We start from the raw sequence: 8,090 nt of genomic DNA on the forward strand, positions 1-8,090 counted from the left end.
AATATATTCTTATGACTCTATTCTTTTGTATGATTGACGTTTTAGGTGGGTTTATCCCAATTAAAGCAGTCAAATGAACATGATCACGACTGGTTGCTTACTGACGCTTCTCTGGACGCTCAACCAGCCAGCCGCTGCTGAGCTGCGAGTATAACGCGTTCCCTATCACTGTCGCTGCAAGGAAATAATTTTTTTTATTATTATGACGACTATATTCTTATGACTCTATTCTTTTGTATGAATGACGTTTTAGTTTTTTTTCCCCCAATAAAAGCAGTCAAATGAATGTGATCATGACTGGTTGCTTACTGACGCTTCGCTGGACGCTCAACCAGCCAGCCTCTGCTGCCTCTCATTCCAAGGAAATCAGTCTAATTTGTATGGATACTGCCAATAGTTGTGACGATTTTACGATTTATGTTATGTAATAACATTTGTTATGCAATAGTGTAAAGCATAAAAATGCCTATTAAAACGTGAATTATCCCAATAACACGAATCTTTCTCATAAATTAATTTAAGCAACAACAGGACAAACTGCAATGCTTTTTAATAATTCTATAAAAGAAAGCCAACTTAAACTTCATTAGGGGTTCAATCCCTAACTGACTGGCAGCACCAGTGACCATTGGCAGCTGGCAGTTTGATTCTGGCGGCTGCACTGAAGCGGCAGTAACCCACCAGTAGGGATTACGGTCATTTGAACACTTTATTTGTGATAAACCTCCCTAAAATGTTGACAGTTAAAAAGACTAGACTTATAAGAATATATTAATAATCATAAAATGATATATTTAATTGCAGAGACAGTGGTAGGGAACGCGTTAAACTCGGAGCGCTCTTGCGGCTGGCCGATTGAGCAGCCAGTGCAAGCGGCAATAACCTGCCAGTCTGGATCACAGCCATTTGAACACTTTATTTGTGATAAACCTCCCCAAAATGTCGATCATGTAAAAGAACAGACCCATAAGAATGAATTCATAATCATAAAATAATATATTTCCTTGCAGAGAGAGTGGTAGAGAACGTGTTATACTGGCAGCTTCATAGCGGCTGGCTAGACTAAATATACAGTATAACAGTTATTTGACCACTTTAATCGGGATAAACCTCCCTAAAACGTATATCATATAAAATGATAGATTCATATGAATATAGCCTATACATAATAATAAAATTATTTATTTTCTTGCAACGGGAGTGGTAGAGAACGCGTTAATCTTTAAGTTTAACAGTGACTGGCTGGATGAGCGGCCAGCGAAGCGTCAGTAACCCACCAGTCGGGATCACGGTCATTTGAACACTTTATTTGTGATAAACCTCCCTAAAATGTCCACAGTTTAAAAGACTAGACTTATAATAATATATTAATAATCATAAAATAATATAGTTAATTGCAGAGACAGTGGTAGGGAACGCGTTAAACTCGGAGCGCTCTTGCGGCTGGCCGATTGAGCAGCCAGTGCAAGCGGCAATAACCTGCCAGTCTGGATCACGGCCATTTGAACACTTTATTTGTGATAAACCTCCCTAAAATGTTGACAGTTAAAAAGACTAGACTTATAAGAATATATTAATAATCATAAAATAATATAGTTAATTGCAGAGACAGTGGTAGGGAACGCGTTAAACTCGGAGCGCTCTTGCGGCTGGCCGATTGAGCAGCCAGTGCAAGCGGCAATAACCTGCCAGTCTGGATCACGGCCATTTGAACACTTTATTTGTGATAAACCTCCCTAAAATGTCGATCATGTAAAAGAACAGACCCATAAGAATGAATTCATAATCATAAAATAATACATTTCCTTGCAGAGTGGTAGAGAACGTGTTATACTGGCAGCTTCATAGCGGCTGGCTGGACTAAAGTGTCAGTAACCCACCAGTCGGGATAACAGTTATTTGACCACTTTAATCGGGATAAACCTCCCTAAAACGTATATCATATAAAATGATAGATTCATATGAATATAGCCTATACATAATAATAAAATAATTTATTTTCTTGCAACGGGAGTGGTAGAGAACGCGTTCATCTTTAAGTTTAACAGTGACTGGCTGGATGAGCGGCCAGCGAAGCGTCAGTAACCCACCAGTCGGGATCACGGCAATTTGACGGCTTTAATCGGGATGAATCTTCCTTAAACGTCAATCATATAAAATAATAGATTCACACGAATGCATTAATAATAATAAAACAATGAATTAAATTGTAGTGAGAGTCATATGGAACGCGTTAAACTCGCAGCTCAATAGCAGCTGGCTAGACTGAAGAGTAGGCAACCCACCAGTCGGGATCACGATCATTTGACCACTTAAATAAGGATAAAACCCCCTAAACCGTATATGATCTTAAAGAATAGATTCATGAGAATATATTAATAATAATAGTAATGCATTTCCTTGCAGCTAGAGTGGTAGAGAACGTGTCAAAATTAGAGCTCAATTGCCACTGGCTGGACTGAGCAGCCAGAGAAGCGTCAGACCCACCAGTTGGGATTACGGCCATTTGTCTCCTTTATTCAGGATAAACCTCCCTTATACGCCTATGATATAAAAGAGTACATTCATAAGAATACATTAATAATAATAAAACAATTAATTTAATTGCAGTCATTCTAATTTATTGAGATGCACCTGTGCAAACGATCAAGTTTTGCACTGCTTCTAGGAACCTCAAATCATATTTCTGTAGATTTGTGGATGATCTTTTGTCTGCCTCTGTATGTAATGGTCTTGAGAGAGTGAGGGAAGCAGATGTAATGTGGATGAGGATTGTGTGGAGCCAGGGAACACAAACAGTGACAAAAGGCTAACATGTTAGCTCACTTTCCTTTTGACAAAAAAGGAAAACTAAAGTCATTCTTTAATTTTAATGTTATGAAATTTAATGCAACAGTGAAAAAGTAATAGGATAATTTTAATGTGTCAGTAAATTATTTTAGACACTAATTCAGACTATTTTTTGCTCTTTGTCGTGAATTGTGCTATATCTTAAAGGTTATAAACATTTGTTTTTGCAGAGGAGATCCCTCTTGTTGCAGATGGAGGCATTGTAGCATATAAATTTACAAAAGAAGTTAAATATAAAACAAAGGCCCTTGGATGCTTCGGCTTCTGGTGTAATGGTCTCACACGAGTCACGAGAGCAGTCGTCAGGTTGGGGGTTGGGAGCTGCAGTGCTGGGGGAGGAGAGCAGATCACATGACCTGAATGTGTCAGCACTGAGAGCCACGTTCACACTGCGAGAGGGGGGTAAACTGGGGCCCCTGGACTGTGTTATGCTGGGATGCTGCTACATCATAAATAAATGGTGAATAAAATGCCTCCACACTGTCAATTCATAAAGTTTGATATACGTGCATGTTTTAGGCACTTTCTATGTACGTCAAAAATACTTTTTTAAATCCAGCTTAATCTTAATTACGTTTAACGATTAAAAATCGTTCAAAAATGAGGAACGCTTCACGAATTTGCGTGTCATCCTTGCGCAGGGGCCATGCTAATCTTCTCTGTATCGTTCCAATTTTAGTATATGTGCTGCCGAAGCAAGCACGAACAAGTGGTCTAGACGTCTGCTATTTATAGCAGTGTCTCCGGGAAAGTGTTCTCGAAGGTGGTGAGTGGTTAAACCATGATTTAGTCATTTACCAGGACAATACAAGCACATTTGATGTGCTGCAACATACAGATGTCAGTATTCACACTCATTTCTGATCCTTTAAACTGTATGTTTGGTGTAATATATGTTTTTCTGCCAAGAAACAGGCAAGCCAGCGGATCAGGGCGGCCCTCTAGCCAGTAGGATTGGCTCTCAGTGCTGACGCATTCAGGTCATGTGATCCGTTCTCCTCCCCCAGCACTGCAGCTCCCAACCCCCAACCTGACGACTGCTCTCGTGACTCGTGTGAGACCATTACACCAGAAGCCGAAGCATCCAAGGGCCTTTGTTTTATATTTAACTTCTTTTGTAAATTTAGAGTCTACAGTGCCTCCATCTGCCACAAGCGGGATCTCCTCATCTGCAAAAACAAATGTTTATAACCTTTAAGATATAGCACAATTCACGACACATGGCACATGTGGCACATGGTTTCTCCTACCATTGCTATGCTGATGACACACAGCTCTATCATTCATTTCAACCAGACAATCCAATAGCAGCTGCATGGATCTCAGGCTGCCTGGCGAACATCTCGGCAAGGATGAAGGAACATCACCTGCAGCTCAACCTGGCAAAGACTGAGCTTCTCGTTTTCCCTGCCACTCCGACTCTACATGATTTCATCATCCTAGGTTCATCAAGAATTATTCTTTGGTGACCAGCTGACCTTCAAGGACCATATTGTAAAGAAAGCTCGATCATGCAGGTTTGCATGATCGAGCTTTCTTTACAATATGGTCCTTGAAGGTCAGCTGGTCACCAAAGAATAATTCTTGATGAACCTAGGATGATGAAATCATGTAGAGTCGGAGTGGCAGGGAAAAGATCCTTGCGCAGGGGCCATGCTAATCTTCTCTGTATCGTTCCAATTTTAGTATATGTGCTGCCGAAGCAAGCACGAACAAGTGGTCTAGACGTCTGCTATTTATAGCAGTGTCTCCGGGAAAGTGTTCTCGAAGGTGGTGAGTGGTTAAACCATGATTTAGTCATTTACCAGGACAATACAAGCACATTTGATGTGCTGCAACATACAGATGTCAGTGTTCACACTCATTTCTGATCCTTTAAACTGTATGTTTGGTGTAATATATGTTTTTCTGCCAAGAAACAGGCAAGCCAGCGGATCAGGGCGGCCCTCTAGCCAGTAGGATTGGCTCTCAGTGCTGACGCATTCAGGTCATGTGATCCGTTCTCCTCCCCCAGCACTGCAGCTCCCAACCCCCAACGTCAGGACTGCTCTCGTGACTCGTGTGAGACCATTACACCAGAAGCCAAAGCATCCAAGGGCCTTTGTTTTATATTTAACTTCTTTTGTAAATTTAGAGGCTACAATGCCTCCATCTGCCACAAGCGGGATCTCCTCATCTGCAAAAACAAATGTTTATAACCTTTAAGATATAGCACAATTCACGACACATGGCACATGTGGCACATGGTTTCTCCTACCATTGCTATGCTGATGACACACAGCTCTATCATTCATTTCAACCAGACAATCCAATAGCAGCTGCATGGATCTCAGGCTGCCTGGCGAACATCTCGGCAAGGATGAAGGAACATCACCTGCAGCTCAACCTGGCAAAGACTGAGCTTCTCGTTTTCCCTGCCACTCCGACTCTACATGATTTCATCATCCTAGGTTCATCAAGAATTATTCTTTGGTGACCAGCTGACCTTCAAGGACCATATTGTAAAGAAAGCTCGATCATGCAGGTTTGCATTGCACAACATCATGAGGATCAGGCCCTTCCAAACAGAGCATGCTGCACATCTTCTTGCCCAGGCCCTTGTCATTTGTAGGCTGGACTATTGCAATGCTCTTCTGGCTGAACTTCCATCATTGGAACTTCCATCAAACCTCGACAAATGGTGCGGTACGACTAGTCTTCCATGAGCCCAAAAGAGCCCACTTCACATCTCTCTTTAGCTGTTGCGGCTCGCATCAAGTTCAAAACATTGATGCTTGCGTGCAGAACAGCCACAGGCTCAACACCCTCTTACTTCCTCCTCACTCTTACGAATCTACATCCCCTCCAGAAGCCTGAGATCTGTAAGTAAGCGATGTCACATGGTAACATCACAGAGAGGCATTTTCGTTCACCTTTCCTGGCTGGTGAAATGATCTTCCCACAATCACAGTAATTAACAGAACATCCGACACGTTATCTGACAGCAACACTAATTTAATCCAATACCCAACCCATTTGACATAAAAACTGGGACCCGAACCGCACCTGCATTAAATCTCCTACATGAGGTAGACAAAACTCATTTATTAAAAGTTTTATTCAAATTGTCAATCGATTAAATACAGAAAGCAAGCAAAGAGTGCTCCCTTTAATAATATAATCACTACAGCTGTCAATCAGTGGCAGCGAGATTGGCTACATTGCTCAGCGTGTACTGGACAGAGTCTAAATAGTCTTGGTTATTGGACTCGCAACCCACCCGTGCTTGTCACCATCCGGCCCGCACCACACCCTACACGTAAATATTATTCCACCCATTACATCAAATATTAACAATTCACCTGCATGTACCTGCCCGCATGCAGGACTCTGGCTTCCCCCCAGTGGACAACATGATAGACAACTCTGGCCTCAGAGAGTGATTGTAAATTAAGTTTACATAAAATATGTTTGAAATTTCATTCTGCATCTTCTGAGATTTCATTGTAATCCTCCTCATAAAGTCACTGAATTAACCATTAACTGTTCACCTGATTGTGTTGCCGTCTGCGTGTGATGTTTGAGCATTGTTGAGAGAGAACAAGAATGTATTGGAAACACACTACCGCCTACCTGACTCTGCCTGAGAGGTAAGGAAAAATACACTTACCTGAGATTTTTTTTTTTTTTAATATCTCTGAAATATATGATAGTATTCTTGAAAACAATCTTTTAATGTATTATTAAATAAATATTAGTTAATTATCAAAGAGAAAAAATTAATAGCCATAATATGTACTATTAATACTGTGATACTCAGATACTGTGATTTTCTTCACATAGCTCATTTCACTATTAACTCTTCACCTGAACAGTTTATGTTGCTGTATATGGTATAATTGTAATCCTTGACCATCAAAACATAGGGGTAGACATAACCTTTTCTGTGTTATCATGTTTGGTTCAGGAGCTATGACACAAAATACATAATTTGGTTATGGTTTAAAGTAAAATGGTCGCCATGGCAACCACGAGGTGTTTTTGCGATGGCTCCATTTCTGAAAATGTTTAGGGCCGCAAACTATACAAGTGTACCAAGTTTCATGCTTTTATGAAAAAGTGAACATTATTTTCACATATCACCTGGACTACTTATCATTACAGTGATTTTGAGATTGTGGCAGGAACACATTTGCAAGGAACTACATGCTTGACACTAATAACGTGTGTAATAGCGTTTTCAGATTGACAACTTGACTAGTATCAAAGTCCCTTTAAGGCAAGTCATGTCACTCGGCAGCCATCTTTGAAACGCCTCTCGGGAATGCAAGTGCAGCTCCTATCTCTTTGAATGGGGAAACATCAAATTCTTCAAAACTGTTTGCCAAGCTTACAATTAAATTTCATATTTGAAATCACCAATGAAATCTGACAACAACTGTCTCGTAAATATTGTTTATTTTGCTCAAATAGCATTAAAAAAGCTTCTTTTTCAGGCCAGATCAGCCAGTGCGCATGCGCAGTCCTATAGACCAATTATAGGTTTGTAAACATTCAGGATGCGCGCGCATCATGGTTGCAGAAAACCCGGGAGAGATAGCCTTTACAGCTAGAGAATTACACGGATAGGGTACAAAATAGTTAGGTTTAAAAAGATTATAAATTATATTGATTAGATGTCATTTTCAAAATGTTCTCCGCATATTACAAGAGCTTGTCACCCAGCGATAAGCACTGTTATTCAACGAAATTGACGTTAGAGAGTGGGATAGTCTTACAGATCCGAAACAGGGATGATGTTTTTTGTAGGCGGAGCCTATCTGTAGGCAGAAAATGATGAATGTTTTCAAGCGGCAGTCTATGGAGCCATGGAATAAAAGAATAAAAAAAAGGTAAATTTGATTTTATATTTCAAAATTATGACTTTATTCTTGCAAATCCGAGATTATATCTCACAATTCTAATAAGGAAAAACAACTCGTCATTCTCTCTTTTCCCCTCGGCTCTTCTGGATTTTTTTTCCCTCAGATTTGACAAACTCACTATTTTTGAGTTAAGTCGAGTTATAAAATTTGAATTAGGAGATATAAACTTGCATTTGCGAGAAAAAAAAAGTCAGAATTGTGAGATAAAGTAAATAAATGTTATGTAAAAATGTTAATAGTAAGGTTTAAATAATATTTCATGCTGTAACTGTAGGGCTAATACAATACGTCCCCTATGAACAGCATATGTGAATATTATGTAGACCTATTGTTTAA

This window comes from Sinocyclocheilus anshuiensis, unplaced genomic scaffold (genome assembly GCF_001515605.1).
Source record: "Sinocyclocheilus anshuiensis isolate Anshui unplaced genomic scaffold, SAMN03320099.WGS_v1.1 scaffold366, whole genome shotgun sequence".
Lineage (NCBI taxonomy): Eukaryota > Metazoa > Chordata > Actinopteri > Cypriniformes > Cyprinidae > Sinocyclocheilus > Sinocyclocheilus anshuiensis.